The following is an 8542-nucleotide window of genomic DNA, read 5'->3' as shown; positions in this document are numbered from 1 at the left end:
TCAACAGCGAATAACTTTATTAGTAGAAAGAAGTGTTTTCACTGAAACCCAAACCTGAGACAATGTAACCCATGTTTTATCTAGATCTTTTATTTAATTTAATTTATTTTTATTTGGCTGCATTGGGTCATGAATGTCTAGTGACTTCTTGGCCTGAGAACTCAAATGACACCTCCCATGTCAATGTTAAGACCAATGTCCCAGGACCAGTATTTATTATTGGTAGAGGATTGTGACAAGACTTCTTCCCAATGTGCAGCAAGCTTAACCTTTGAGCTATGCACAGGAAAAAGTAACCTGTGCAGAGTGATTAAACCTCAGCATGCTGGCTGACCCAGATCCCATGAATGCTGTGCAGATTGCCTTGACTCTTGAGTTTGTGGTTTTCTCTTCATTGTGAAAAGATTCATTTACAAACTCTGGGTGGTTATACAACCTTGCTGGGGAAGTATGGTCATCAAATGCACAGAGAGGGGCTTCACTGGTGGCGCAGTGGTTGAGAATCTGCCTGCTAATGCAGGGGACACGGGTTCGAGCCCTGGTCTGGGGGGATCCCACATGCCGTGGAGCAACTAGGCCCGTGAGCCACAACTACTGAGCCTGCGCGTCTGGAGCCTGTGCTCCGCAACAAGAGAGGCCGTGATAGTGAGAGGCCCACGCACCGCGATGAAGAGTGGCCCCCGCTTGCCACAACTAGAGAAAGCCCTCACACAGAAACGAAGACCCAGCACAGCAAAAATAAATAAACTCCTACCCCCAACATCTTAAAAAAAAAAATGCACAGAGAGTTTCCACAGCAGCTTTTGACAGCTGACTCTGGTTTACATTTGTTAACCATTTCCACGTTTGGCCTCCACATTGTGGCCTGCTAACACCAACAGCTACCAAGTCTGAGAAGAAGCTCCAAGAAACAGTATGCATATTGGAGTTCATCCCTAAGCCAGGGGACTGTATACAACTGTGCTTTCAAAGTACTGTCTCAGAGTTTCTAGTGGCCTGTTACTCTGGGAACCTCCCCGTGTGCTGGCATTCTGGGATTGTGCCTGGCCCACCCAGCCAGACTTCCTGCTCAAATTGTAATCTGAAAACTGGGGCTTCTCATACACATGGTAACACATGTATCTAATACATGATGCAAATACTTCCCAGAAAATACTACATTTAGAAAATTCTCCTGCATGAGTTTTCTATGGCTACTGTAACATATTACCACTAAATTGGTAGCTTAAAGCAACACAGATTTTTATCTAATGGGCTAAAATCAGGGTGTCAGTAGGGCTGCATTCCTTTCTGGAGTCGCTATGAGAGAATCCGTTTCCTTGTCTTTTCCAGTTTCCAGAAGCCACCTATGTTTCTTGGCTCATGACCTCTTTTCTCCATCTTCAAAGCCAGCAGCCTTGTATCTCTCTGATCATTCTTCCATAGTCACATCTCCCTCTGACTGATTCCTCTTCTGCCTCCCTCTTCTACTTTTAAGGATCCTTGTGATTACATTGGCCCACCCTGACAATCCAGAATAATCTTATTTTAAGATGAGCTAATTAGCGACCTCAATTCCCCTTTGTCATGAACCTAATATATTCATAGGTTCTAGGGATTTGGACATGGACATTTTGGGGAGGACTGTTATTCTGTCAACCATAGTCCCAACTGCTCAGGGACTTCCCTGGTGGTCCAGGGGTTTAGAATCCCCCTTCCAATGCAGGGGACGCCGGTTCGATTCCCTGGTCTGGGAACTAAGATCCCACATGCCTAGGGGCAACTAAGCCTGTGTGCCACAACTAGAGAGAGGCCGGAGCACTGCAACGAAGAGCCCACCACAACAAAAGATCCCGTGTGCCGCAACTAAGACCTAATGCAGCCAATAAATAAATAAGTATTAAAAAAAAAAAAGAGCTGCTCAGTGTCTATCTTCCAAGCCGGACTGTGTAGAGGAGCCAAACATTTTAACTTACACCATATTTTAAATGTACAGTCTATAGCTGATCCAACTTTCCCCATGATCTGATGGTTGGGGGGATTTTTACTAAAGTCCAATTTGGGGGTCTTGGAGTTGTATGATATCCATATAGAATCCTTTTGGTTGGTGAGTGATTTCCTGATTTAACTGACACTTAAGGAACACATATATAAGAGCTTTACAAACTAGTTTAATTCTTATAACAACCTTATCAAGTACATACAATTATCCTCATTTTACAGATAAGGAAACTGGGGGAAAAAAGACTAAGTAACTTGTCCAAGGTCACATAGCTAGTATGTGGCAGAGATGGGACTTGAAGCCAGGCAGAGTGTGGGCAGCCCAGAATCCTTGTTCCTCACCACCATAGCAAGCTGCCTCATCCTCTCGGTTTCTGCTGGCTGTGCAGGTCCCTGCTGGTATCGGTTATGGCACATGAACTTGTGGATTCTTCAGCAGAGCCACCCCCTACCTCCCAGCACTGGCTTCTCCCCTTTGCAACTTGGTGCTCATTTTCCCTTGTGTTCTCACTAGTGCAGACCCCTGACTCCCCTGAGCTTGCTGCAGGGTCACCTTGCCCCACCAGGGCAGTCCTACAGCAGGCTGCTGGCTCTAAATGCGATAGTCATGCCATGTGGAAACCACGGGGACTCAGGAGCGCTAAGCCTCAGAGACTCGCTCTGCTTACCCAGCTTGACCACCAGGTTCACTTTGACGCAGCTGTCCCCTTTTTGGTATAAAACCACTTTGGAGGCAGCTTCATCCCAGAATTCCAGTGGGGGAACTGGGTGAGAACTGCACCTCCACCTCATGTTTGCAGTGCACTCATTAGGTAATGCGCCTTTCCTGCTTCCATCCGAGACCTGGAGCCGAGGAAAAAACATGATGCATTTCTGACCCTCTTCTCTCTCCTCTTTCCCCTCCCACCATCCGGCAGGCCAGAAAGGGGGTGGCTACTCTTTCACTGCCTTAAAGCTGGCCTAGCTGGCCTGGGTGGAAGGCCTCTGCTCTGTTCAGAGAGGATTCAAGGAGCTGGCCCTTTAGGCTTGGCCTTGATTTACTAAAGAAGGAGAATTCAGAAGGATCTGGAAACTGTCTTAAGTCATGGCTTGTCTCTTCCACTCTCCAGTGGGACACCTTGAGGCCTGGCCCATGACAGGCCGTCAGTGTATGGTAGTTATTACTCTCTAAACCCAGAACTTTCACACACCTTTGCCTGCATGTAGGAAATATGTTTTACACTATGACCCCATACACATATACACATATATTATACACAACTGAAACAAAAGCTACACAAAACAATACTTATTATTACTTAATGCAAGGCATCTGATAATTTTAAATTTTTTTTAAAGAAAAACACTGGTGGTGACTCATAACGCCCCTCTCCAGACAGACCTACTTGCTTCCTTCTCTGGAAGCTCATAGTGCCTGAGGCAAAACTCGATTATAGTACTTCTCATGTTGCATTGTAATTTATGTGTCTTTCTCTCCCACTAGGGACAGACTTTGTCCTTTTCATCTTTGCATCCCTAGCACACCCACTTGTAGACATTCAGTAAGTGTTAATTGTAGGGCTGAATGAAAAATGCCTGCTTGCGTGCACCACAGAAGAGGACAGTGGTTTCTCTTATCGTGGCACACATCACCTATTTCTTTTTCTTTTTTTTTTTTTTTACATCACCTATTTCTGGTGTTCCAGAGCTCAGACTTGTCAATGAGCAGCCTGGGCTCAGCACAGGATTTCTACAGAAGTTAGGACAGACACCTCCTGCAGAAAGGGCCTCAATGTGTAGAGAATGAAGACCAGAGACTTTGACTATTTCCCTTCCCTTAATTTTTTCCCCTGAGCTAATCTCTTTGCGCACCCCTGCTAGAATGTCTTATGTCCCCCATAGTAATTTAATAATATAAAACTGTGCAGACTCAAAATTCAGGGCATTTAGCATTTTTGCAAAGCCAGACTCTAGGAAATGTTCCCATTGCCGAACACACTGGATGTGGTTTAGGTAGCAAAGCAAATGACCTAACAAGGAATATATGTGCTGAGCCCAGTTCCTGTTAAATTAATAGATTCACGTTCTGGCATATCCACAACCTCATAAGTCATAGCAACCAGATGACGGCATGGCAACACAGCAGCTGCAGCCACTGTACATGAGAAAAATCAGAGCCTAGCGTCTCTGGAGGGAAAACAGAAATGGGCTCTACAGTTGCCAGCTTCTATGGGATTGGCTGAGGGGAGGTGGACATGGGGGGGCAGCCATAAGTAGATGCCTGCCCTCGTAAGGGATGAAGGAGTATAATATCTTTCCTGCTTCCTAAAACTTTGTTTTGTGTTTTTAAAGTAAATAATTAGCTCCAGTCAGAGAGGAAATGATGCTGAGAGAAAGATAACCACCACGTGGACAGAATGTTCTTTGTAGCCCTGCAAGCAGTGTGGAGGTGATTCTTACCAGAGATAGTTCACGGCTTGCTCTTGGACTGTAGGACCACAAGCCTACATTTGGACTCTCACTGAAATCACCTATCCCTTCTGGCTGCCAGCGTTGAAGTCCTGTCTTTCAAGCTCCCCTTCCAGGACTAGGGCCTGACTCCACAGTCACTGGTTGTGCCAGAGCCTTGGGGATCAGGGCAGATGTCCTGAGGAGGAGGAAGAGGGTACCTGGACAGATGTCAATCCTTGTGACACAAAGACATCTGCACATACTATCAGGTTGATGGCATCCAATACCAGGGCTGCCAGGGACAGAGCAGCAATACACACCCTCTGACCTAGTTTAAATTCAAGGATGACCCTTATTCTGCGGAAGCGGTAAGGTCTGGGTCTTCTGTTCTTAGGATTTACATGTTACTCTTAGATCTGGTCCAGGACACTGCCTCTTTCTCCATGTTCTGCTTTCCAGGTGAGGGAGCAGGAAGTCTGTGTGGGGTTGTCATCGGGTCCACAATGAGTTGCTTCTCTTTTTCCTGTGCATTAGTTATCGATGCCTGTGTAACAAATTACTCCAAAACACAGCAGCTTGAGACAACAAATATTTATCATCTAACAGTTTCTTTGGGTCAGGAATCCAGGCAGCTTAGCTGGATGCCTCTGCTACCAGGGCTCTCATGAGGCAGCTGTTGGCTGGGGTTGGCGGTCTCATCTGAAGCCTTGATTGGCATGGGGGAAGGGGGAGGTATGCCTTTCCAAGCTAACTCACGTGGTTGTTGGCAGGTCTCGATCCCGGTCTACAGGGCTGCCTTAGGACATGGCAGGTAGCTTCCCCTACAGTGAGTGATCCAAGAAAGAGCAAGAAAGAAATAGAGCACCCAAGATGGAAGCCACATTAGGTTTTTTATAACCTAATCTCAGCAGTGACATCACATGACTTCTGCCATATGCTATTTGTTAGAATTGAGTCAATTAGTCCAGCCCACACTCAAGAAGAGGAAATTATATAGGGCATGAATACCAGGAGGAAGGGGACCACTATTAGCTGGGGGCTGTCTTCAAGTGTGCCTACCACAGGTTCTACACTTTGTGGAACTCCAGCAAATGCCACCCTACACAGAGAAAAAGCAATGTGTGTCTGTGCATACATAAATATCAGGCCTTCAAACATTTACATCGTCTGCTAATTATTCCTGGGCATGCAGAAATACTGAATATTCATGAAATTGTGACAGAATTCAGAATCACAGTAGTGAACAAAGAAATATTCTGCTCTTGTCCTAGCAAATATGGAGTATCACATGATTGTTTTTAGAAGTATATTCTCTCTATTCCTCTTGATTATGGCATTCCTTGCCTTAAGCGGAATGCATTAAGGAATTACTTCTATTTCAAAATTGAAATGGACAATCCCTCCACCACCAGCCCACAATAGGGTGATGTCATAAAAATTTCAGAGAATTATAATTATTGAGAGTATAATAATGCACTTATTTCTCAAAACAATGTTATTTTTCTTACATGATACATCTTGTATTTATAATGTGCCATTAATAATGTCTCAGTAGAAATCATAACTGTGCATAAAGGGCTGCAATGTGGGGGATTTCATGTTGCTAGGAGAGCTTCTATCTTCATACTCCTGGGTAAGTCTGCGTTTGTGGCTTCCCATTAGGTATTAACACAGACCGGGGATCATTTCTCAGATGTTACTTTCTATCAATTTTACATCCACCTTTCTGGACAAAGCCTTCACTCAACTCTGCGGTTTCCTGTGCTTTAATAAAAAGATGAAGCATTAGAACGGGAGATTCTGTGATCTGGCCAATGTGCTTGTAGAAGCAGTATTTGGGGAAAAAGAGAAAATTGTTGAGCCCTAACTGACGCTTTTGAACCACCTTTGAAAAGGTCCCTGTTTTCACAACAAGCTACAACGAAGCTAACGTTACTGTTACGAAAGCCCTCCACTGAAGTTTCAAATGTCTGCTTTTTTTTTTCTCCCTCAACCACAGCAAAGGCTAATCCGTTTTTTTTCCAGCTTTACCGGATCAGGAATCTTTCCCGAAAGACTGCTGTTTAACTATTTGTTGCTCTTTATCAGAAACCAAAAAGATGGCTTTTTGTTTTTGTAGTTTTGAATAGGGTGAGCAAATTTATTTTGGGCAACGATAAATTTCAGAATTACTACTGCCTGAAGCTCCTTTTGTCAGGACTCCACCCTACCCTCCAAGTCACTTTTGGTCCGTGACGAAATACGGAATGCATCAGGCCCCAAAGAGACCTGTGAGTTGACTGTAAAGGAGGAGGTGGAAATCGCGGGGGAGGATTAGAACAGAAACTATTTTTCAGCCCCAACTTGGGCGCTGAAATAGCCCCCTGAAGTCATAAACGCTGAACGTCCTGTGCCCTTATAATCAGTGGAAATGACGAAGGACAAGTGTGCAGATCTTTTGAGGGAATGTGGGAAGAGGAGACCCGCGTTTTAAGGCCCAGCTTAGGCATTATTTGGTGGGGGAAAAAAACAAAAATAAAGCAAAAACAAACACAGAGCACTGTGCTTTCCAGCAGGACCTTCCAGCAGCAACACCAAACTGGAAAACTTTCTCCTTCCCCATCCTTTGTTTTTCCCGGAACCCCAGCTCTGGGTCCCTGAACCCCAACACCATCTTCCAGATCCAGCCTGAGAGCAGCCTCGACCGCACTTCTTCGGCGCGGAAACCACCCTGCTGGAGCGAGCCTCCCCCAGAGGGGTGCAGGCTCAGCGGACTGCAGCCCGCTTCCCCGCGCAGCCGAGGGCGCGCAGAGCCGGGGGCGCGGGCGGCTGCAGGGCCCAGCGCGCCACCGCGCGAGCTGCTGGGTCACGGCCCGGGCCGCGCCACCCGTTCAGCGAGGAAGTGACGACTGCGCCGTCCCGAGAGCAACAAAGTTTGAGTCTGCGGGCCGTGCTCGCCTGCGCCCCTCTCCCCGCGCCCCTACGAGCGGCCTCGGGATCCAGCGCGCAGGTGAGCCGCGGAGCTCGGCAGCCCCTCCGCAGCCGGGGCGCCGACGCGGTGCCCGGAAACGTTCGGGGCAGGGCCTTGGCCGCGCGGGCGGGGATGTGGCGGGACGGGTAGGGCCGGTTGCGCTGGGCTTGCGTGCGAGGGGCGCTGCAGGGAGGGAGCTCGGCGGCCGGGATCCGGCCCCCGGGCTGCGCCCCTGTGGTCGCCGATTTGCCGCGGGACTTAAACCAGCCAGGGCTGCAGCCGGGCCGCTCCGGGCGCCGTTGGCTAGCGGAGGGGTGCAGGGAAGGGGCCTCCCGTGTCCTGCGTCCGAGGCTAGTCCTCCGCCCGACGCCCCCCATCGCGACAGGCTGGGCGCAGCAGTCCCCCAGTTCCCGCCCGGTGCTTCCCAAGGAAGCGTGCTCTTCCTCTTCGTAGCCCTCGCCGAGGTCGCAGGAAGGAAGTTAAAGGAACTTTCCCCCCATTTTTCTTAGCTTGGCCTGACAATGACGAAGAGCAGAGCAACTCGGAAGTTTGGGAAAACAACCCTACGCATTTCTAAAATGCAAAACTAGAATTGCCCCTAAGCCCCCTTTGAACAAATCCCTCTGACTCCCCCACCCTTTCTCCTCGCACACCACGTCCCGAGCCTGACAGTAATCACTAAGGCCTAACACTTTGCAATTTAGCCATAAAAGCTGTCAGCGCACCCACCTACATATGTGAGTGTTTTCTATATAAAACTCCAAAACCCGCTTCCAGTGGACTCTTTGAGGCATCTCGCTCTTCTCTGTTTTCGAAAACTGCTAGGGCTGCAGGAATGTGCTTGGCAACTTTGATGGTGGTTCCCGCCGCCCTCGGTAGCCTCGTGGAGCAGGGTTTTTTTTTTTTTTTTTTTTTTTGTTTTTTTTTAAGAACAGCTGAGAAGTTTATGACATCCCTGCATAGTAACTTGGGACTGGCGGGCCGGGCGGGTGGCGCCCTAGTTCCCTGGCTTGGAGTCTTCAACTGTAGCAGCAGCAGCAGCCGCGGCGGCGGCGGCGGGGACGCGTTGGTGTGTGCTGGAATGTACGTCCGTGCCGTGGAGACTCCTTTGACATGGGACGTCTAGAAGTTGAATGGTGCAGTTCCTAGCAGCAGCTTCCTGGCGGCCTGTAATTACAGCGT

General features: G+C 48.1%; 1 protein-coding gene across 3 annotated transcripts in view; it reads left to right on the top strand.

Moving 5' to 3' along the window:
- Positions 1-6691: 6691 nt before the first annotated feature.
- Positions 6692-8542, top strand: part of MIDEAS (mitotic deacetylase associated SANT domain protein) — a 65415-nt gene continuing 63564 nt past the window's right edge. For all 3 annotated transcript variants that reach the window (XM_081227252.1, XM_081227249.1, XM_081227248.1), the window contains exon 1: positions 6692-7399. The gene's annotated coding sequence lies outside the window, so the exon portion shown is untranslated. The remainder of the gene's footprint in view (positions 7400-8542) is intronic.

This window comes from Mesoplodon bidens (genome assembly GCF_964165515.1).
Source record: "Mesoplodon bidens genome assembly, chromosome: 3".
Lineage (NCBI taxonomy): Eukaryota > Metazoa > Chordata > Mammalia > Artiodactyla > Ziphiidae > Mesoplodon > Mesoplodon bidens.
The sequence above is the reverse complement of the archived record's forward strand: the minus strand, read 5'-3'. Positions and strand labels throughout refer to the sequence as shown.